The 24,368-nt window shown below is 39.1% G+C and overlaps 1 long non-coding RNA gene across 1 annotated transcript; it reads right to left on the bottom strand.

The window, feature by feature from the left end:
* Positions 1-24,368, bottom strand: LOC144338468 (uncharacterized). The gene is made up of 3 exons (XR_013412663.1): positions 24,052-24,368; positions 1,577-1,935; positions 1-891 (listed from the first exon to the last, which is right to left on the bottom strand). It is a non-coding gene; the product is annotated as an uncharacterized LOC144338468 (long non-coding RNA).

Below are 24,368 nucleotides of genomic sequence, written 5' to 3' on the forward strand. Positions count from 1 at the left end.
TTCAGAGCAGGAACAGAATTTTATTAAAAACTTCTTTCCTTGCTTTAGAGCAGGAAAGAAAAGAAAGTACACTTGGAAGAGACCTGAGCAGGTGACTAGAAGGACAAGTGCTGGGTTTGACCTTTTGAATTGGAGTTTTATATGTTAGCATATCTCTGGGGTCTTGCATCCCTTTTCCCATTTTTATTCCCTTAGGGTGGGCCACCCACTGTGTGGTGGCCTAACACTTGGAAGGTGAACATGCGCAGTGTGTTTAAAAAATTATACACGTGCCCACCAAAGACATTCTTCTCTTTCTGGTGGAATGCCCCCAGTCATACTCTGCCATTTTGTCTCCTAGTATTCATGCTCGAGCTCACTTGTCCAACTCCTGAAAGCTGCCAATTACTAGTTACAGTTGTTTCTAGTCTATATAGGGAGACTTCCTTTCCCTGGTGCTGACTGTAACCAGTTATTATTTTAGAGAGACAGTTAACAACAGCCTGACCATCACCTGACATTCACCTGACTTTCCTGGTGGGGGAGTAGGGGGCCCATCTGCTGCCCCACTCATGGCTAACTACCGACTGTAATATTTTTTCTCCAAGAGTCCAAGACCCCAAATTTTTGGTGTGAATGAATGAAGGCCAGTGTTCTGTAACTACTCCCTGCTGACAGAGAAGCAATAGTGGTGGTTCTGTGGGTCTTGGCCTCTTGCTAGCTGTCAAGGCAGGAGGATGGCTCTTTGGGTTGGTGAAAATGGTATCCAGCCAGGTCCAAGGAAGAAAGGGGTAGGATTTCACCTCTGTCCTATCTCACCAATAGGCAGTCCAAGGATTCCCTATAGAAGGATGTCTCTTGAATATTGAGAGGACAGTATTCCTCACTGAGTATCATCTGGAGCTTGATGCCCTGAAGATGAGAGGAGATAAATCAGGTTATTAGATTTAGAAGAATGTTAAAATGCAAAAGGGGGATGAGGGCAGTTCTAAAAATCCCAAGGCTGCCAACACATCAAGGTAGCTGATGGCTACAGTCATGCCTAATAAGACACTGGGTGCATGGGGTTGCTAGCCACTTCCTGTGTGCCCAGAATTAGAATATTGATCCAGATTTTTACATTACACATCCCTTTTGTTCATTCTGAGTTGCAGCCAGAGATCACTGGCTGGTTCACAGGAATAATCAGGGTTAGTCTAAAATGCAGACAAAAACTTAAAACCTGCTGAGACTAGAGTCTAATAACAGGTGTGCCATAATTTTTGAAATATAATTTGTCTCTCTCTAGTCCTTATTTATTATTGAAAACAAATTATAGGACGGATTTGTTTGTAAAATAAACTTTAGTCTCATTATACTTGGCCTGATTATTTATATAAAATGCAGCAAGAATAATTATTTTTCATGTAGGCTTTTAAAATTTGCTTTGATGGAAACTTGTTCCATGAGAAGTCTCAAATAAGATTTCTTTAAAGTCAAGCCCAGCCATGAATGTGTACCCTCAAGTATGTATGAGTTGGGTAAATTCTTCTCTTCTTGAGGTTTCAAGGTAAGTTGGGGCTTCTGGGCCTGTTAGAACGTGACATTCTTTACTTACCATAGGTCAGGTTACCCTGTACAGAGACTGTGGAGACAATATGAGGCCGGTTTTCCCAAGGGGCTTTTATTGGCTTTGTAAGTCAAGTTTAATTCCTTAAAGGAAAGCATGCCATTCCAGTCAAAGCCTTTGAAAGATAACCAGTTTCTCCAATTGTGTCCTGTTTCAAAAGAAAACATTCTTATTGCACTTAGGAAAACAACTAGATTCCCATAAGTTAAGAATACTCACAAATATTTTCCACATTCTGGAGAAATCAGGTAGAGAAGAACGTATGTGCTCCAAAGTTTGTCCACAGGAGTATACTATACTCAATTGTTAAAAGCTATAAATAACTCAAAGGAAAAGTTTTCTTGGCTCTGGAAAAAAAAAAAAAAAAAAAGAATCAACATCATTTTAAGCAAAAAGCCAAAAAAAGATTACTTTAGTCTCCTATTAGTTTAGTCCATTCAGTTAACCCCAGTTCTTCTTGATATTCACTAACATTTTAGCTCTCCATGTAAAATAAGTGAATCCTGAAAGTTTCATTTATTTTAATGTCATAATATCCAAAGTTATCAGCAACTTGCATCCAAAAGCACCTGTCAAACTCCTATAGCTGATTATAAACCATCTTTTGAAGAGGATTAAAACAAGGCAACAATTGTCAGTGAATGATAAAAAATCTTAGGGCAGCCACAATTAAAGACACAATTGACATGAAAATTTGTTACCTCTGTGGCACACAACAATTTTATATAACAATTATAATTATGAATAACATAAAATTAAGTGATATCAGAATTTCATACTTTTGGAACACATACCAATAACATTTATACAAATACAGCCCAAAGAAAGCCAAACACCATTTCATATTTGACAATGCTTCCTATATGATTTTTATACAAAATAAACCAAATATGTAATTTTTGGACTTTAGAGGACACAATATCGAAAAGATTAATTAAGTTATAAAAAATATATAATTTATAATTCTGTTTTGGAAAATGTATCAAATATCAAAGGTTTAAAAACCTTAATATTATAAAATCAAATCCCAGGTTACCATAAGTCATTTACTTAGCCAAAACAATAACTTAGAAATTTTTTTAAGGCAAAATCCTATACTCATTAAGAGGGAAGCCAGCTTTCCAAACAACCTGTCTCTTTTTTCCTCTTCTTTTTCCTATAGTTTACTCAAAAGGCAAACAAAAATCTTCCATTATTTCTTAATATTACACGAAAATCTTGTTCAAGAGAGAAAATCAAATTTTACATTTGCATTAGTATACTCTTGATGTTAAATCCAATTTTTAATAAAACCTTGTAAGCAAATCTATTCAGTTTAAAGCAGTTTGATTATAAGGTAAGATTCTTATAAACCTTTTATACCCCTTTACAATATTTTGTTAAAGAGTAGGACAGAGTTTTAAGAAAACTGTGTTGTGTGTTTATTCTGATATTTACTATACGAATAAACTGAATAATGCCCCTTTAACTTTAGCCAATATGTTCACAAACAGAATTTCTTTTACATGACTAATTTGTTTCTTATAAACCTTCCATAACATGTCCACCCCTTCAGGTTTATCCTATCGAACTTGAAACAATCCTTAACCCTTTTAATCTAGGCAAAACAATCCACAGTCCCATGACTTCTCATAATCTTTATCAAAAACTTTACTTTTCTCACATACCTTGTGTGTAAAACTGTTTCTTCAGTAGTCTCAATTACATGTTAGAATATCAACTCAGCAACTTTTATTTTCAGTGAAAAACATGGTAAGTAAACGATTTTAGTTATGTACCACCCATGGAGCCTAGGACACCAGACAGAAGTGTCAATAAGGTCTGACTCTTTCCCGCATAGCCAGAGGCTATGGCTAACTCCATATGTCCTAGGCTTTACCTAGAATCTAATGGCTCTAAAGCAGGTAAGTTGAACAATTGTCAAGTTAAAGAAGCAGTTTATAACATTACAGCATTTGGCAAACCTAATATTTGACCTGATTTAGACCAAATGTCTAAATGTTGAAGACATTTCTTTTTACCAATAATTTTTAAAACTGTCTTTATTGGCTAAACCTCAACTGTGAAAAGCTATGAATTTTACATGAGCTAAAGTTATGTGAACTAAAGGCATTACAGTTCTTATTTTTCTAATGATATTTGATTTATGTGCTTATTATTTTGTAAACCAATTAATTAGAACTCCTTTATATAAACAACGGACACAACACATATAAATACATAGACGGACAGAAGATTCAATAGTTGTAAGATTTTTCATTTGCCAGTTTTTAAGTTTCCTAATTGTATTACTGGCTTTAGGCTGGAGCCCTTTGAGAAACAGGGCTGGGAAAACATGCAGTTTCCAGAACCTGATAAGCACAGCTGGAAGACAAAACAGATCTCCAAACATTGAGGGTCCTTTTTATACCAGATCCTAGATCCCCAAAAGGAGAATCAGCACATTTTGTACCAGAGTCTTATCTCTCAATGGGAGGTGGGGTATCTCTACATCCTCCAGGTGGCCAAGAGCATGCTTTTCTAATCTAAATGCCAAAGAACCGAGTATCCCCCATAACTGCCGTTAGTCATCCATAGAAGCATATTTCCTACTTAGTTATTACCACAATTCTGTCATAATGCTAAGTAATTTCTGATACTCCCGAAAGCCAAAAACATCAGTCAGCACAATGCAAAATATAACAGAGCCATAGGTTTTGAGAAGAATCTATCCACTTTTAATTTCTGGAGTTCCATGAGGAAAACAGAGGTTTTTCCCTGAACTGGGTCTGTGGTACCTCCTCTGTCTTTCCCAAGGAGTCCCAAGCTGTTAGAAATTATTTTGGGTCCTCTCGTGTGTGCATCAAGAGTGGCAATAAGATGAAATGGAAAAAAAAATTAAGTCAACTGAGAAGAAAAAAAACTCCTTTATTCAGAAAAGTAAGATTCAAGAAGAGAAAAAACAAAGGCCTTTTAAGTATATGTATAGCTGGTATATCTGCTTTTAATGAAGCTGACTTTTTTTTTTTTTTTTTTTCCTTTTGAGATGGAGTCTCGCTCTGTCGCCCAGGCTGGAGTGCGGTGGCACAACCTCTGCTCACTGCAAGCTCCGCCTCCCGGGTACACACCATTCTCCTGCCTCAGCCTCCCGAGTAGCTGGGACTACAGGGGCTCCCCACCACGCCCGGCTAATTTTTTGTATTCTTAGTAGAGACGGGGTTTCACCACATTAGCCAGGATGGTTTCTATCTCCTGACCTCGTGATCCGCCCACCTCCGCCTCGCAAAGTGCTGGGATTACAGGCGCCAGCCCCCGCACCCGGCCAATCAAGCTGACTTTTAACCATAGCGCTCTTAAAAAAGAAGTCGTTTTAAATCTCTTGTTACCCAACTTTAGCCAGGCCAAAAATGGCCAATATTTCTGACCTTTGAACTTTACCAAAAGTTGCCTCACATATGAAACCAATAAGCCTTGACTAAGGTTATGACTTAACCATGAATGTACAGGGTAGAGGTGGTAAACAGTTTTTATAAGATTTTGAGTCTACAAAGGTGGCTAAGAGAAAAATTCAAGAAGGGCAGTCAGAAGTTGTCATGGAGGGGCAGAGGATACAGTGGTTTATAACATTCTTACAACTGCTTTGTACAGAGAGAGAAGCCAGAAGTATGGTATGAAATTTTTATCCTTTTGCCAGCATGCCAGGCTTCTGGGTTCCCTTTCCCTGAGCAGTTCTAGTGATCCCGCTTGCCACTCCATAGCCTTCGTGGCCAAGCCGCAACACAATGGAAAAATCATTTTCCATTTCACAGAAGGCTGTGTAATTCCTGTAAAAGGGGAGCAGATAAAGTGCTTTATCTGAATACTTTAGAAGTTATCCCTCCTCAAGAGATTGCTCAGTTAGATTTTTGCTAGGGCTTTTCCAATGAAGTGTGGGCTATTTCTAGACCCCTGGGGGAGGACTGCCTAGGTTAAAGTTACTGGTTAACAATTTTGGTAGCTTTCCCAGGGGGAATTAGGGCTATTAGAGAGAAAGATGAATTCTGAGGTTGGGTAAATAATAAGTGAGCACCGATCTTGGAAATTACATTTTTACCCCAAGTAGGTGTGGGGAAATAATGACCAGGGACCAGTGGGAGAATGGTAATTGGGCCCTCAAGTAACATAAAGGGGTATGAATCTTTTCTTTTGAAGGGAGGGGATGCCATTTGCCCCACCGAACAGAATTTGGAGGAGAGTTGCTCAGAGAAGGGGGTTAGCACAGAGTAGGCTGCTCTTGAACCTAAAAGGGAAATTTATCATTTTACTTTCGTCCTCCAGAGTTACCTTCAGCTTTGTACTGTAGGAGTGTCTTTAGGGCAACCTGGAAGGGGCTAGCCAGCTTTTAAAGCAGCCAATAGTTGAGCCTGCCTCTTGTCCTTGCATTTCTCCTTTTTCTTAGCCCTGTCCTCCTTATTCTACCTTCCGTTATAAAAGACTGAAGAGGCTACTCTGAGGACCTCCTGCATAGCAGCACAGGGTCCCAAGACTGACATTTGTCATCTTCTCCCAGTTCATTTTAAGTCAGACAGTATTACAGGAGAGAAAGCTCGTTTTTTTAAGGTTCAGGGAAATCAAACTTTTCCCCGTTTGGGGGAATCCACCCAAGGGGCATGTCCTGTGGTATGGAGATGCAATGACCTATCTGCAAAGAGAAAACAGAAGAGAAAAAAAGGCAAAAGAAAATAGAAGGTGTCCCCCTTTTTTTCCTATTATCCTGAATGGGGAGTCCCACATTGTCCTGGGTTCCAGAATGAACCAGTCTTACTGTGTACCCTTGGTCCCATATAATCACCATTACCCACTTGAGAACAGAGAAGATATTGAAGTGAACACTGGGCCCCTGTCCATCCTTGAGGTTTCAAAATTACCCGTCTTACTGATGGCAGTGGGGGACCATCTAGAGTGGCCACTGACATCATGCTGGGTGCAGTGGAGAGGCTTGAGCAGTGGTGGCAGGAGTGGCTGCGGGAGCAGCAAAGGCGGTGGTGAAACTCCTGTGCCACATGTCTCCTGTGCCCTGAGGAACCCAACTGCATGACCCGCATTCTTGTGTTGCTGGGTGGGACCCACTCCCAGGCCCAGAGCCTCCACCGCTCCAGACCCTGATCCCCTGTTGCTACTCTCACCCGCTGCTGCTGCGGAGAGGGCATGGAGAGGAGGCAGACAGTCTCTGGAGCCCACCCCTAGGAACCTTCCGGAGACCCCCCTTCCGGGGGCCACCACAATGGGGCCAGGCCAAATCACTTGCTAGTGGGGGAGCAGTGCAGTCGGGAAGAGAGAGACCCCAAAATGAAGCTGGTCCAGGGGCAGTGACACACTTGCACATGGAGCATGGGGGCCAGGCCTGGGGTTTGGAGCTGGGGCCATGCTTCAGGGGCCCAGGATGGGAACTGGGAGCAGTGTCCACTTCGGGGACCTGGTCAGTGGCACAGCCACAACATTCACCCCACTGAGGGCGCTGGGTTCCTGTGCCTCGGAAGGAGGCTCTGCATGGGGCTGCCAGGGGCTGCATCCCCAGGGTCTGCCCTGTATCAGGGTGACTACCAATCCTGGCACTCCTGACCGCCGGGACCAGGGCCCATGATTCGCTTCTAGAGGCACTCCCTGGGGAGAACCATGAGCCAGATGAGGGGAAGCCCCAAGCCACTCCTGAATGTTGGAGACTGGTAGGAGCTCACGGTGACATTGCCCCTGCCCTGGATGCCAACCTGGGTCCACTGAGGACCTGGAGCCCCTGTCCCAGGCTGTGAAGGGGCATGACCAGGGCTGCATGCACCAAAGAACCAGCAGGAGCTAGGGACAAGTGAGAGCCCCACCATTCCAAGTTGGTGAATCAGGAGCTCCCCGGGTGCAGCTACAGCCACCCTGCCATGGCTGTGGCCCCAAGTATCTCTGCACTCTCAGAAACCTGGGAAGGCCCCTCTGCCCCCTACGTGATTGAGGATGCCTGCTTCCACTGCCTGGCTTCTCCCTGCTGTCAGCATCTGCTCCATTCTTGGAACAAGGTTAGGCCTGAGCCAGAGTACTGTTGCAGCCTGGCTGGGTCTGCACATGCTCAGTTTAACACTGACATGACAAGCCCCTGCCACCTTGGTCCCCTCCAGACACTGAATGTCGACAAGCACAGGAGGGAGGCCGGGAAGGTGCTGAGGACTGCCCCGGGCTGGCCTGCAGGTGCCCCTTGGCATGAACAGCCTAGGCACATTGAATAACGGCATGAGGCAGACAAGCTTTTAGGCAGAAAGGGGTGGGTCCCTGCTGAAGCCCCACCTTCAAGCCAAAGAGGACCTAAAGCCTGGGTGCCGGGCCACCAGTCCCATGGACCATAGGGGGAACTTGTAGTGCTTTTCCCTGGGCCCTCCCATGGCTGCCCAGTGGGAGGCGTCAGACTCAGCCACACTTGAAGACAGGATGGAGAGGCAATGGGAGATAATGGGATGACCTCACTGCAGACAGGAGCCACCCACTTTAGGGCCTCCTCTCTGCTAAGAGCTGCAGAGATGATGGGATGACCTGCTTGTAGAGAGGAGCTTTCCACTCCAGGGAGTTGAACACTCAATGAGATGACCTCTCTGCAGAGGGGAGCTTCCTACTCTAGGGTCTCCTCTCTGCTAGGAGCTGAACACACGCCGGGACGCCCTGACTGTAGAAAGGAGTTATCTACTGCAGGTCTCCTCTGAGGTGTTCTATCGCTCAATAATGCCCCCTTTTCGTCTTGCTCACCTTCCACTTGTCTGCATACCTCATTCTTCCTGGTCACAGGACAAGAACTCAGGACCACTGAATGATGAGGCTAAAAGAGCAGTAACACAAACAGGGCTGATACATGCCCTTGCTCACCACATTGCGAGAGAAGATAAAAGTTGGGGCCCTTTGGGGACCCCAGATCTGGGAGCTCCCCAAGCCAGGGCTGTGACTCCCTCTTTGGGTCCCTACAGTTCCTGGTGTCTCCATGCTTCTGGACACCACTGCATTCCATGGCGCCAGCCTAGGAAGCTGCGTGTGGTGCACCTGGTCCAGCCACAGTCTCTCAGACAGCCAACACTCGTGTCAGCACCTGGAGCTGCCTATCCCACAGCAGTAGCCGGAGTGTCTCACTGGGCAGTGGCTGGACCCCATACTTGCTCACACACCCCTCGCTGCTCCACACCTCACTTGCAGTCTCCCTTGAAAGTGTGGGATCCAGGCTGGTAGCATGAGATGAGGGCAGATCAAGTGGGCGGAATGGGCCCAGTGGGCCCAAGCAAAACTTGGGCAAAGGCGCCACCAGTCACAGAGATTTCTGGCCAGAAAAGTAACACCCCAAAACCCCATAACTTTACCTTGTACCCCATAACCTTTCATCTCTGTTTCAATGGTAATCTGTTAGCCTGGGACAACCCTTAATCTCTGTCCTATGGATCTCTTGTGTCTTCCGCCTTGGTCCAGCCTATATCCTTGTTTCCATGACCTTATAGTGACTCTCACTCAAAGCATTTTAGTAATAAAATGATTATCTTTTTTCTTATAAGTCTGCTTTTCAGCTAATTACTGCAAGGGGGTGGACTTCCCTCCCCCTCCCTTAGAATATTACTTTGAAGCTCTTGATGTATCTTGAGAAGGGTGCGGAGGTAATTAGAGAAATGGAGGCTATAGGAGGAATGGAAGGAAACAAGAGGAATACTCATGGAAAGCCTTCATATGCTCATGAAAATAGCGGCCCTTGGATGCAAAAGGGCAAAGTTTATTCACCCTCTGGGCAGAAAATAGTAACCTCTGGAAGGCACGGGGCTGGCATAAGAACTTGCAAATAAAGGACAAATTCCCCCTCCTCTCAAAGTGGTGCTTACTCAAAAGAAAAAAACAAAAAGAAAGTAGGTGGGATCCTTAAAGATTCAGAGTGAAGCCCTATGCAGGTGAACAAACTGCTTTTAAAAGTCACCAAAAACTTGACCCCAGGGCATAACAGAAATAAAAAGCATATGGCAAGTTATAAGATGCTGGTAGAGCTAGAATTCCACTTAGGGTCTGTCTAGGCCATACACCAGCAGACAGAAGAGTTGGAGGTCATCTGAGCTGGTAAAAACAAGTTAAAATCTCAGGGGATATCTTTAAGGGAGTCCATGTCTTTCCTGCCACAGAAATGCAGAGAGTAATGGCGAGTGTGTGTTTAAGAAGTCATGTGGCATGCAAAGTGAAAGCAAAGAGGTGGACTTGCACCTGAGGCAGATGGTCTGTCAGGTGCACAAGGCCATTTCAGAACACACATAGAGAAAACGGGAGAATGGGTCATTGGGCCATGCAGGGTTTTGGAAAAGAGCTAATTTTAGTCAAAAAACAGAGGAAACCCCAAGACATTGCATGCTTTTAGATCTTAGCCTCACCACTCTTTTGAGCCTCCTTTCCACAAGGGTCATCAGTGCCTCAGATCTACTTGGTGTGGACCCTAAGGTCCTTCCTACCTCCAGGAGCAACCCATCATGGTGAGCTGAGAAATTAGCTGTGGGAAACAGAGTTACTTACGGCCAAGAGGAATTGTTCTGGGGGATGGTTAGTGAGCAGGAGAGAGAGAAAGGGGAGAAGAAAACAACACACGGGGGTCAAATGCCTCCAGCTGATGAAGGTGAGGCATAGAGATCTCTTACCACTAGGGAACAATCCAAGCCAAACAGCATCAAATATGTTAAGGGTGCAAGGTATCCAAGTCACATGGTACCAATACGTTAGTGGTGGAGAATATCTGCATTACCAGTGGCACATTTTTATGTATCTGCAGCAATCTCAATTCTTGCCTCCTCAGAAGAAAGAATTCAACTGAGGGGGCATAAGGCAGAAAAAGAGACGGAGGAAAGTTTCAGAACAATAGCAGAAGCTTATTAAAAAGTTTAGCGCAAGCAAGAAAGGAAAGTACATTTGGAGGAGACCCAAGTGGTTGACTTGGAGGACAATCGTGGTGTTTGACCTTTCGACTTGGGATTTTATATGTTGGCATACTTACGGGGTCTTGTGTCTCTTTTTCCATGATTCTTCCCTCAGGGTGGGCAACCTGCATGTGTGGTAGCCTGGACAGAAGACCCTGAAAGTATGCCAACATATAAAACCTCAAGTCAAAAAGTCAAACACTACACTTACCCTTCAAGTTGCTCACGTGGGGTGTGTGTTTAAAAAGTTTTATGCATGCCCACCTGAGACTTTCTTTTCTTTTCTGGTAGAAAGACCCCGGAAGGTCATACTCCGCCATTTTGTCTTTTAGCATGCATGCTTGAGCTTATTCGCCCGACTCCTGAAAGGTGCCAATTACCAGTTACAGATGTTTCCTATCTATAGGGAGACTGCCTTCCCCTGGTGCTGGTTGCAACCAATTATTATTTTAAAGAATCAGTTAGCAACCACCTGGCCATCACCAGATGGTCACCTGACTTTCCTGGTAGGGGTGTAGGGAGGGCCTTCTCCTGCCCTGCTCATGCCTGACTAACTACCTACTGTAACATTCCCACTTAATTCCAAAGGTATATTTGAGAAAACATCAGATACTCTGACTACAGAACCCATGCTCTTAACTACTGCTTAATAATTAGAAGTTAGAATTGATAGTCTCTTAATGTTAAGGCCCCTAACCAAAATCTATGTTTGAGTGAATGATTTAACCTACCTCCGCAACTGGGTTGAGAAAAAGGTACTTGTGAACTGGAGTAGAGTTTTGAGTTTTTTGTTTGTTTTACTTTTACTTTTGTTGTTCAAGGTATAAATATTACCAAGATAAAAGGGCAATTAAGACCCAAGAGGTTTATACCATAGTGAGAATGCAATACTTTTGACTTGTACATTTTATCAAAACAGGTATTTTTAGTCATTTAAGAGAGTTATAGAAAGCGATCTAAGTCATCACGCATTGAACACAATTTCAAGCAGTAATCACTCCTCAATGCTAGTTTCCTATGACTGCAGTAAAAAATGAACATAAACTTAGTACCTCAAAATAGCACAAATTTCTTATCACACAGTTCCAGACATCAGACATCAGGCCTGGGTTAAAGTCAAGGCGTTAACAGGACTGCATCACTTTCTGCAATCTCAAAGAAATAATCTGCTTTCTTGTCTTTTCCTACTTCTAGGGTCCACCTGTAGTCCTTGGCTCATGCTCTCTTCCACCATCTCCAAAGCTAGCAATTGCATTCTGATTTATATTTCCATCATAGTATCTCCTTCTTTGACTCTTCTGCCTCCCTCTTTTATCTTTCAAGACCCCTTGTAATTGGATATAAGGCCCACCTATATAATACAGAATAATCTCCCCACATCAAGATCCTTAACCTAATTACACATGCAAAATCGCTTTTGACAAGTAACAAGTCACAAATTCTTAGGATTAGGATGTTGATATCATTGGAGGACTACTATTCCGTCTTCTACATAATCTGACAATTAACAACTACACAAAAAAATATGAATCAAGAGGAGAATTATTGGATTCAATTAATCTTAAGAGACTAATGATTTTAAGAAGCAAAGCAAGATATTTACCCACTCTAGATTTTGTTCTCTGAAAAAAACGCAAGTTAAATTCCAGTAAATTTCCTGAGCAGACTCTAACTTAGTCTGATTTTCAATAAAAACAAGACTCAATTATCAGTTATATGGCATTCGCAGTACATTAACCAACCTTCCCAGTGAGAACAAGATAAAGTGATAGATAATTTCTTTAAAAAATATATTTTATTTATTAAAGGAGCATGAAGGAATTAAGAAATATTTAAGTCAAATTCTAAAATCCTTAATTATAATTATCAAGTAGTTCTTACATTTAAAGCACCAATAAATATGAAGACCATATGAAAAAATTGCAAAATTACATAGAATAAAATAATTTATGAGTAAAACCCAGTAGAATAAATAAGACAACCAAATAACATGGCACTGAGTACCGTTGGAAGGTAATTTTCTCTCCCATTGGCAACATCAGTGAGGGCCAAGTGAAAGTCTTTACTAATACTCCCCAACAAGCCATGTCGAATGACCTAAAATTCCACTTCCATGTTGGTACATTATAACAAAAGACCAAGTAGTGAGTCTAGACTTGCACCCACTTCCAAGTTCTATCAAAAGGGGCCCATCTCCCTCCCAAATAGAGAGTAAAGGAAGGATATCAAAGATAAGTGAATTGGAGACAGGGATCCTTTATATCTGCATAGGAAGTACTGAAAAGACCCTGGAATGACTCACACCTTAATGTGACTAGTATCAACACACAGAAAGGTTTGAGAACTAAACTACAGTGTAGAAAATCACTCTTTCAGAATGCCTCACAAGTGCTACACAAAGTAAACCAAAATAGCACTGCAAGGGCTGTGGATAGTAAATTGTTATTGGAAACACAGCTCAAAAGAGGAGACCAGACTTGCACACTAAAATAAGATGAATCGCTAGTAAAACAGAGGATTTAAATAGAATCTGAAGTCTCATATGCCTAGGACACAATAGAAAATTACTCATCATATCCCATAAAATGGAAAATTACAACCTGAAAAAACAACAGAGGTCAAAATGCAAATGACTTAGATATTGCAATGATATGGCAAATATTATGAAGCAGAATTTATAAAAATGCTCCAGTGATCTATTATAAATATTGTTGGAACTAATGGAAAAAATATATAATCTTGGCAAAGGAGTGAAAGAAATAAAATAGAGCCAAGTATAATTTACAGAACTAAAAAGTACATTACCTGAGACAAAAATTCACTACATTAGCTCAACAGTAGATTAAAAAGAAAAGAGAAAAGAATCAAGAAACTTGAAAAAAGAATAACAGAATTTATCCATTATGAACAAGAGATAAAAAAATAGACTGGAAAAAAATGAAACTAGCCTTAGAGTCCTGCAATAGCAAAAGACCTAACATCAAAGTTCCAGAAGAGATAGAGACAATACCAGTAGATCATACTAAGTTATAGAGGTATATTGTCATACTTAGAACAACTACTAAGATAAACAAAGTAATGTATAGAAGGGTACTGTAAGTAAATCAAGATAGAATTTTAAAAGTATTCAATTAAGAAAAGAGAAATATCAGAAGGAGGAACAGAAGAAATTATTTGTGACTTGTTACCTTAGTTGGCAAGAGTCTTTGCATATGTGATTAGGTTAAGGGTCTTGATGTGGAGATATTATTCTAGATTATCTAGGTAGGCCTTAAATCAAATTACAAGAAATATTATAAAACACAATAAAATGGTAAGGGGTAGAATCTCAGGCCCGGTAGAATGAGAAACTTGGTTAACTTGCTCTCCCTGTAAAACACTGTAAACACGGTCATGCATCACTCAGTGACAGGGATACATCATAGAGTGTACTTACACAAACGTAGGTGGTATAGCCTACTACACACCTAGGGTATATTGTATAGCCAATTGCTCCCAGGCTACAAAACCTGTATGCATGTTACTGTCCTGAATACTGCGGGCAATTGTAAAACAAGAGTAAGTATTTGTGTATCTAAATATATCTATACCCAGAAAAGGTGCAGTAAAAATGTGGCATGAAAAATTAAAAAATGTAACACCTGTGTGGTGCATGTACCATTAATGGAGCTTGCAGGACTGAAAGTTGCTTGGGGTGTGTATTAGTCAGGGCTCTCTTAGAGGGACAGAAATAATAGGATAGATAAATAGATAGATATGATATACATATCATATATATCTACATATCATTTATATCATATATATCTGATATATCATATACCATATATAGATATATTTATGTAATATATATCTATATGATATATAGATATATGTGATATATACTATATATAGATATATCTATATGATATATGATATGATATATCAATATATCTATATACAGTATATATCATATATCATATAGATATATCTCTATATAGCATATATCATATCTATATATCTATATCATATCATATATAGATATATAAGATATAGAGATATCATATATAGATATTTACCTATCTTATATATACATAAATCTATATATATCATATATATCATATATGTATATCTATATATCAGACAGATCTATATATCTATATATAGAGATACATAGATCTCTATATCATATATCTATATATTTATATCATACCATATAAGATGATATATAAATATGCAGATTATATAGATATATACAATATAGATATATGATATATGATATATAGATATATGATATATATGATATGATACATAGATATATGATTATATGATATATATAGATATGATATGTATATCTAGATATAGATAGATGGTAGTGTAAACCTTCTGTGCAGCCAGTCTATATCTATATATAGATATATGATATATATGATATATAGATATTTATGATATATATATGATATATAGATATATATGATATATATGATATGATATATCAATATATCATGTCTATCTATAGTTATATCATTTATATCTATATATAATATGATACAGATATATAGACATATATGATATATGTGATATTATATATAGATATATATGATATATATGATATGATATATAGCTATATCATATATGTTATATAGATATATAGAAATATCAATATATCTATACCTGATATAGATATATAGATATGATACATATACAATATGATATGATAGATACATCTGTAATATATGATATTTCATATACATGGGAATTTATTAAGTATTAACTTACAGGGTCACAAGATCCTGTAATAGGCTGTCTGCAAGCTGAAGAGCAAGGAGAGCCAGTCCGAGTCCCAAAACTGAAGAACTTGTAGTACAATGTTTGAGGGCAGAAAGCATCCAGCACGGGAGAAAGATGTAGGCTGGGAGGCTAGGCCAGTCTCCCCTTTTCACATTTTTCTGCCTGCTTTATATTTGTTGGCAGCTGATTAGTTTCTGCCCACCAGATTAAGGGTAGATCTGCCTTCCCCAGTCCACTGACTCAAATGTTAATCTCTTTTGGCAACACCCTCACAGACACACCCAGGATTAATACTCTGTATCCCTCAATCCAATCAAGTTGGCACTCATTATTAACCATCACAGGGTGAGTCAGTGAATTGCTCATCAATTAATGTGAAGGCCCAGGATATTACTGTATACTACTGTGGACTTTAAAAGCACTGTACACTTAGGCAACATTAAATTTATTTTTAAAATATTTTTCTTTCTTCAATGATAATTAAATTTAATTTTCTGTGACATTTTTACTTTATAAACTTTTTAAATTTTTTAACCCTTGTTTTTAAATAGCACTTAAAACATAAACACATTGCATGGCTGCACAAAAATATTTTCTATTTTATATCCTTATTCTGTAAGCTTTTATCTATTTTTATTTATTTGTTTATTTATTTTAAGAGACAGGGTTTCACTGTATTGCCTAGGCTGGCCTCAAACTCCTGGGCTCAAGATACCTTCCAGCCTCAGCTTCCCAAGTAGCTGGGACTACAGGTGCATGCCACCATATTTAGCTTTCTATTTTAAATTTATTTATTTACTTACTTTTAAGACTTATTGTGTAAAAACTAAGACACAAACACACACATGAGGCTAGGCCTACACAAGGTCAGAATCATTGGTGTCATTGTCTTCCACCTCTACATCTTATCCCACTGGAAGGTCTTCAGGCGGTAATAACATGCATAGAGCTGTCATCTCCTATGATAACAATGCCTTCTTCTGAAATACCTTGTGAAGGACATGCCTGAGTGTTCTTCTTCAGGATGTATCACTCTTGTCAGAAATATGTCCATGGTTAGTTGTTTGGTTTATTTCATTGTTCCATCACAGATTTGCTTAATGCACCATAAACATTCCTCTCTATTAATGGGACCTTTTGTTGTTGGGGGTCCCTATAACATTTTTAAAAATCTTGTTGAGGTCTTCAAAGGCTTCTGCTAAGCCCTTCACTGCCAGTTTTCTTGGGGGATCTTCATCATTTTTGTAGTATTGCTTTCAATGAAGCAGATCCTTCAACAGCTTCCATCACTTTCTTCTTGTTCTTCAAGATCATACATCATGGTGGAATGGAGTATGTGTGACTGGAGAGCAATAACTATTACTGAGTTTTCATCTTTGGAGCTCTTAATCACCTTTTTATTTATTTATTTATTTATTTATTTATTTATTTATTTTGAGATGGAATTTCGCTCTTGTTGCCCAGGCTGGAGTTCAATGGAATGATCTTGTCTCACTGCAAACTCCGCCTCCTGAGTTCAAGCAATTCTCCTGCCTCAGCCTCCTGAGTAGCTAGGATTACGGGTGTGTGCCACTATGCCTGGCTAATTTTGTATTTTTAGTAGAGATGGGGTTTCACCATGTTGACCAGGCTGGTCTCGAACTCTTGACCTTAGTTGATCAGCCCACCTCGGCCTGGATTACAGGCATGAGCCACTGCGCCCGGCCCTTGATCACTTTTAATTTTGATTCCAGGTCGAGCTCTCAACCGTGGCTCTTACTGGCAACATTAGCAGTGGATTTTCGACTCTGAAGGGCCATGATGAACAAAATATCAAGAGATTTAAATCAAGCACAATAGAAAATGATGAAATTAAGAGATTCAGTAAACATAAGATGTAAGAGGTTGCTGCCTGCATAACACAGCATACTGCTTTACAGTACACTTTTTTAATAAGTAAAAGAAGTACACTCTAAAATAACAGTAAAAGTATATTAAATATGTAAACCAGTAACTAATTGTTTTTATTATCAAGTATTAGGTACTGCACATAAAAGTATGTGTTATCATTTTATATGACTGACTGCCCAGTAGGTTTGTTTACACTAGCATCACCACAAACACCTGAGTAAAGCATTGCACTATGATATTAGGATGGCTGCAATGTCACTGAGCAATAGGGATTTTTGAGCTTCATTATAATGTTATGTGACCACTGTTGTATATGTGATCTGTTGTTGACCAAAACATCATTATGCAGTACAAGACTGTACAACTAAAACAACCTGATAAACAACTATTTTTATTGCAAAACCAATGAAAATAAACCATTTCAGTACTCTAACAATTAAACAAACCCACAGAACAACCTAAAAAATTGTCTATAAAAGAGAAACTATTGAACCTCAATAAGACAAGAGCGGCTGTAACATTTTTACCTGAGGTTATTTCCACCCTCCCTCTCCAGTTCAGTGGTGCAGGAGTCATAACTGAATGGCATTTCCAACAATGGAGAGCTCTAACTACTTTTGGAGTTCTGTTAGTGCACAATCCCCAGAGAACAGTCAATAATTTATCGGAACTCACAGCTCCCTTAGAAATCTCCGTTCTCAGAGTAGGGTGGGTGCTTGACACACAGCTCAGCTTAGTGAGAAAAAAATGCTATGCCTAACCTAGTACATCACACACACACAAAAAAAAATCATAAACTGCTGGCAACATCTCAGCTATCTAAGGCTGTGATATCGATTGAGGCAAGTAAGTACCTGAATGAGAATTGAAAAGCAAATCCTGGAGAATTAAATGACCATAGGAAAAGCTCCAAAAGATTCCAAGGGATTTAAAATGATGCATATATGTATGACGATATGTACATGCCCAGAAGAGGGCAAAACACAAGTCACTCAACTCTGACTGACCTTCCCACCCTGTAAAAGCGGGAAGTGAAAGCTAAAGCCTTTTTGAAAGCTCCCTAAAGTGTGAAGACACACTTTCTCACACAGATTCTCTTGACAAAGGGTAGAAGTCATTTGGGAAGGGCATTTAAGGAAATCTGGCCAATCACTGGCTGACCACTAAATTTACAATGACCCAGGTGTGATCACTAGGAATCCAGGCTTAAAATAAAAATTAGTACTTATAAAAAAATCTGGCAGTAATCCCAGAGGCCATACACTAGAGAGAATATATAATTTAGAGAAATGGTGCAGGAGAGTGCTAAACAAATAAGCATGAACAAAAAACAATAGCACAACCATAAGAGCAAAGCCAACAATCACTAATCTTGGGGACATAGGAATAAGATACCAGAGTTGACATAATATATACTTAAAATTTTCATTTCTGAATAAAAAATTACAAGACAGGGAAAGAAAAAAATATACACCACAGACTAATGGGTATAAAAAGCCACTAGAAAATGGCAGTAAGGGATAGCTAGATTTTGGACTCAGTAGACAAAGGCTTTCGATCAGCTAATATAACTATCTTCAAAGACTTCAGGAAATCATGTTTAAAGAATTAAAGAAAAGTATGACAAAATGTCTCCTCAGAGAATATCAATAGAGATAAATTATTGTAATAGAATCAAATAAAGTTTCCGGAGTTGGAAAATACAATAATTGAAGTTAAAAATGGACTAGAGGGGCTCAAAAACATATTTGAGTGACAAAAGAAAGAATCAGCAAACCTACCTGATGGACAAAAAGAGTAAAGAAAAAAACAGCACATCAGAAACCAGTGGGACACCATCAAGAATGCCAACATATGCATAATGGACACACAGAAGGAGAAAATAAAGAAAAGGGGCAGATTAAGTATTTGAAGAAATCATGGCTGAAATTTTGCTAAGTTTGATGAAAAACACTAATCTACTGGTCCAAATAACCCAACAAATTCAAAATAGTATAAACTGAAAGAGAACCACACCAAGACATACTACAGTCAAACTGAAAATGTCAAACAGGGAGAAAAATCTTGAATGCAGCAAAGGACAATAATTTAACAGAAATGAGTTTTTTCAATAAGATTGGCAGCTGACTCCTCATTATAAATCTTGAACAACATATGACTATTGTGGGGTGATATCATCAAAGAATTGAAAGAAAATGACTATCAGTCAAGAATTATAGAAAATTTCCTTCTAGAAAATCTCCTTTATAAAATCTCATTCAAAAATGAAGATGAAATTAAGATGTTGTTAGCATATCAGACTTACAGGAAATACTAGAGATAATCCTTCAGACTGATGTGCAAGGATTATCCACATCAGCCTGATTTCCTTGGCTTCTGGTGAGTACCTCAGGTTGCTTCTACTCCTGGCAGGGAGGTACATATCTGACTTCTAACATACAGAGATCGCGTGGTGATAGAAGAAGCAAAAGAAGGGAAAGGTGCAAGGCTCTTTTTCTCAAGCCGCTCTGGGTGGGGGAGAATGGGTGCAGAGTAGGGGAGGGTGCGAGTATGATCTCATGGGAGTTAATAGAATGAGAACTTGCTTATTATCACAAGTACAAGGACGATAGCATCAAGCCATTCATGAGGGATCCACCCCCATGACCTAAACACTTCTCACTAAGCTCTCTTTCCAACACTGGGGATCAAATTTTAACATAAGGCTTGGAGAGCCAAATATGCAAACTATAGTAATTCCTTACACATAAAAATCTGTGAAAGGGAAATGAATAGAGACAGGAAAGATTAGTAATTGCTTAGGGCTGGTGAAGGAAAAGTAAGATGGAGGGTGTTAGAAAAAGGGTATGTGGTTTCTTTGTGAGGTGATAAAAATGTTCTAAAATTCACTTTGGTAATAGCTGTACATATCTGTGGATATTCCAAACCCAATTTGAAATGTACACTTTAAGTAAGTAAATGGCATGGTATGTAAATTGTATCTCAATAAATTTGCTACAAATTAAATTTAAATTAAAAGAAAAAAAAACTAAATCCTGATTGGAAGACATCTGTATTAGTTTCCTTTTGCTACTGCCACAAAATTATACCAAAAATTTAGTGCCATAATACATCACAAATTTATTATCCTGCATTTCTGGATGTTAGAAGTCAGATATGTGTATCCCTGGGCTAAAATCAAGTTAACGACAAGGTTCTGTTCCTTTTGGATTCTTCAGGAGAAAATCAATATCCTTGCCGTTTCCAGCTTCCAGAAACTATCTGTATTCCTTGGCTCATGGTGCCTTCCTCCATCTTTAAAGCCAGCAATCTCATCACCTTGACCTCTATTTCTATAATCACATATCCTTCTGTGACTCTTGCCTCTCTCTTACATTTTTAAAGGCATCTTGTGAATTAATTAATACATTAGCCACCCTCCCACCTTCAGATAATCCTGGATCATCTCCCATCTCAACATCATTAACCTAATTCCATATCCAAAGTTCCTTTTACCACGTAGGATCACAAATTCACAGACTTCTGGGATTCACAGAATAGCGCCCTCTACCCACCCCACCAAAAAAGGTGGAAACTATTCTGCCTACCATATCTTCTAAATATACCCTTAATAATTAAATTTTTCACTTTATATATAAGCCATTTAATTATTAGAGGCCATCTTCAAAAGGAAAGAACATGCTTTTATTTGTTTGTTTTGGAGAACTGTTTATTTAGCCATTCGATTTTGACAACAATTAAACAAAAGGCCCAGTCGTCTATCAAGACCTATCAAGAATAATATAAGTGATTTTTATTTCCTAGGTTTTTAAATACTTTTCTTCCTTAATTAAGCAAGTATTCTTTATATGATTTGTAACATTAATATAAAGGAAGAGAGTGAGAGAAAGGAACAGTTTCAGTCAACCTTAATTCTCAAAGCAGGATTAAAGTGCAAGTTTTATATCAGCATCAAGCAATTACGGGTCTGTATTGATGTCATATAGTTCAGCCTATCACTAGTTCTTTTCTCCAGTCAAACAAAAGCTACAGTCTTATGTGGTTACTAATAGATTACTTGGAAATGGTAAATAAAAGAACTCCAATTGGATATTAAGACCTATTGATTCTACCTCCTGGAAATCTCTCTACGGCATCCACTTCTGTCCTTCAGTAATGCCAACACTATAATCTAGGTCACCCTCCTCTCTTACCAGAGTTATTGTAAAAACTTCTTAATTGGTCTCTTTTGAAATAGGCTGAATAAGGAGAGCTATCATTTATGGAGCAATTACTATGAGTCAGAAACTCTACTAAGTGCTTTGTATTTATCAGCTCCTATAATCTCCATCACAACCCTATGAGGATGATGCTATACCCATCTGCATTTGACCAGTGAGGAATCTGAAGATTTCAAAGAGATTTAGCCACTCTGTGTAAATTGTGGAGAGCAATTGTCTAAAGCCAAAGCACATGCTCCTTAACCTTATATTACAGCCCCATAATCCCAACTACCCCTCCGCCTTGCCTTGCAAGCCACACTGTAGCTGGAGCGATGTTTCTAAACTACCAGCCTTCTTAACTTTTTGTTTAGATTTTTCCAGAAGTGCATCATTAACCTCAATGTAAAATCCAGATGTTTCCAGAAGTGCATCATTAACCTCAATGTAAAGTCCAAAACCCTTAATATAGCACCCAAGGCCTGATATTACCCATTCCCTGCCTACATTTCAAGCCTCCTCTGATTTCTCTCCCTATATCACACACACAGAGCTCTTCTTGTTGAACACATTGGGTTCCTTAATGTGACTATGCCTTCTTGACTCCACACCTTTGTTCATGCTGTCCTTGCTGTTGCATGTAATTCACTCTCCTATTCTGTCCCCTCCACACATACCACTCTTACTTAGGTCAAGTTACAATTCCTTTCCCAGATATCCAGGCAAAGTTATGCACTTCATTATCCACAATATTTAGTCAATCTCCTATGCTAGGATGTGCTTTTTGTAGTAGGTTTCATTTACCTTTTAGTCGCCTCCACTAGACTAGAAGGACCTGCAGGCAGAGATTTGTTTTACTCACATTTACGTCAACAGTATATTGTATGATGTGTGACACATGGTCATCATATAAGCATGCATTCTCAAAAAGCATGTCATCTAAGAGTAACTGGTTTAGGTTACATGGACATCTATAGATATAACCAAGTTTATAATGTATACACAACTTCAAATAACAAACATTCTAAGAATGATATTTTAACCTTCTCATCCCTTCATTTGTGTGTACACAAATGTGGTAAAAAGTCTCTATGATGAACCCCAATATTCTCCACTTCCTAGTATTCTGGCCTTGTGTCATTATGTCCCCTTGACTGTGGGGTGGGCCTACACAGACATGCTTCTAAGGAAAAGAAATAATGGGATTTCACTTCCAAGAGTAGATTATATAAAAATAAAATAAAAATTCTAACTTGGATTCTTCCAATCTCTCTTCTCTCTTCCTTTTCTTTTCTCTCTCTCTCTCTGAATTAAAGAGCCATTTGTGAGCATCCCAATGGAGCTGATATCTTCAGCCAACAGCCACATGTGTGAGCTTGAAAGTGGATCATCTCCCAGTCAAGCCTTTAGGTAACTGCAGCCCCAGTTCACACCTTGATTGAAGCCTTGCAAAGGACTCTGTGCCGGAACCACTCAGCTAAGCTTCTCCCAAATTCTTGACTTACCAAAATTGTTAAATAAAAATGTTTATTATTGTTTTCAGCCACTAAATTTTGAGGCAACTTGTTATGCAATGTTATAACTAATGGAGCAGATATGAAACCCGAGGACCATCTGTCACAATCTGTGGGAAATGGTGAATAGAGGAACTTCAGTTGGATAATAAGACCTATTGATTTTATCTGTGGGAAGGAGACTGAGGAAATAAGAACAAACGGAGTGGAGTAGTCCGGGAAAAAAAGGTAGGTAGGGCAATTTAGAAGTGCCAGGTAGAAGACTTTGCCTTTGAAATCTTCTTAAAGAATAATTTATTTTGAGACAGTTTTAAAATTCTAACAAGTAGATATTAATGCATTCGTTCTCTTTTAAAATATAAAGTTCCTCTGGGGGAGCTATCAGCTATTTAACCTCTTGGAAGGAGTGATCTGATTAAATAGTAAAATGGGCTCTAAAATGTGACTCAGTATGAAGATAGAGTGGAGAGAGGAAGAGAGAATTTGGAAGCACGAAGAGATTTGGCCTGGATGAATGATATCATTGAAAAGTTTGGGCAACGAAAGGGGAATCAGGTAGACGGGGGATGAAGGGAGAGAGCACCAAGTGATGGGAGAGACACTTTGTTCACTGTATGTATGCACTGGAGAAGGTCGTTTTGATATACCCCATTTTCCAATGTCTCCAGAATAAGTTTTCCTTTGATTTTGAGCAACATAAAGAAGTGAGCTATTTTATGCATTCAAGACATTGGTTTGTGTAAGAGTCAGTTTTTGAAACTAGTTTGAGTTAAGAGCTCTTGATCTACATACAAAGAATTCCTAGAAGGGGCTAAGATTCCCTCTATGACAGTTAATTTTCCCTTATGTTCATAAAGATTCTAAACTCCATATGGCTTGCAATTTGATTCATAGGATGAAAAAAATCAGATAGGACCAATTTCGTCTCCATTTTTAATCATATATTCAACTTTATTCTAAGCCAAAGAACAAACTCACATTGGTAAGAAAATGAGCATCTTAATTTATTACTTTTTTACTGGGGTGGTGGCACTATCTTATGCCACATCTCTATAAGTAGAACTGCTGTATTAAAATTTACATTTGGATTTCCAACAAACTACAAAACTATAATCATCTGTTAAATTATTTAAAATAAGTAACGAAATAACATTCATTAGGAGAAATGCACTCACCTAGAGAGGGGCTAAATACTTTGAAGCTGATCATCCAATGTATCGACAGGAGACAAACAATTCTGTGATGGATATATTCTTGTTGACCTTGTAAAGTGACTGCCACTAAGCCTCCAAATGTAAATATGCTCTTCTTTACTCTTTTTCTAAACAGACAGAAACTAATCTGTCAGCATGTCAGCTTTAACTAGCCTAGATGAAGCCAAACTAATTTAATAGAAACTGTTCAATAGCTTTGACCGACCTCACGGTGTCAGTTAAAGTGGCTCTATGCCCCACTGTCTTTCATTATTCCCAATTCTTTCATTAGAATGCTT

This window comes from Macaca mulatta, chromosome X (assembly GCF_049350105.2).
Source record: "Macaca mulatta isolate MMU2019108-1 chromosome X, T2T-MMU8v2.0, whole genome shotgun sequence".
NCBI lineage: Eukaryota > Metazoa > Chordata > Mammalia > Primates > Cercopithecidae > Macaca > Macaca mulatta.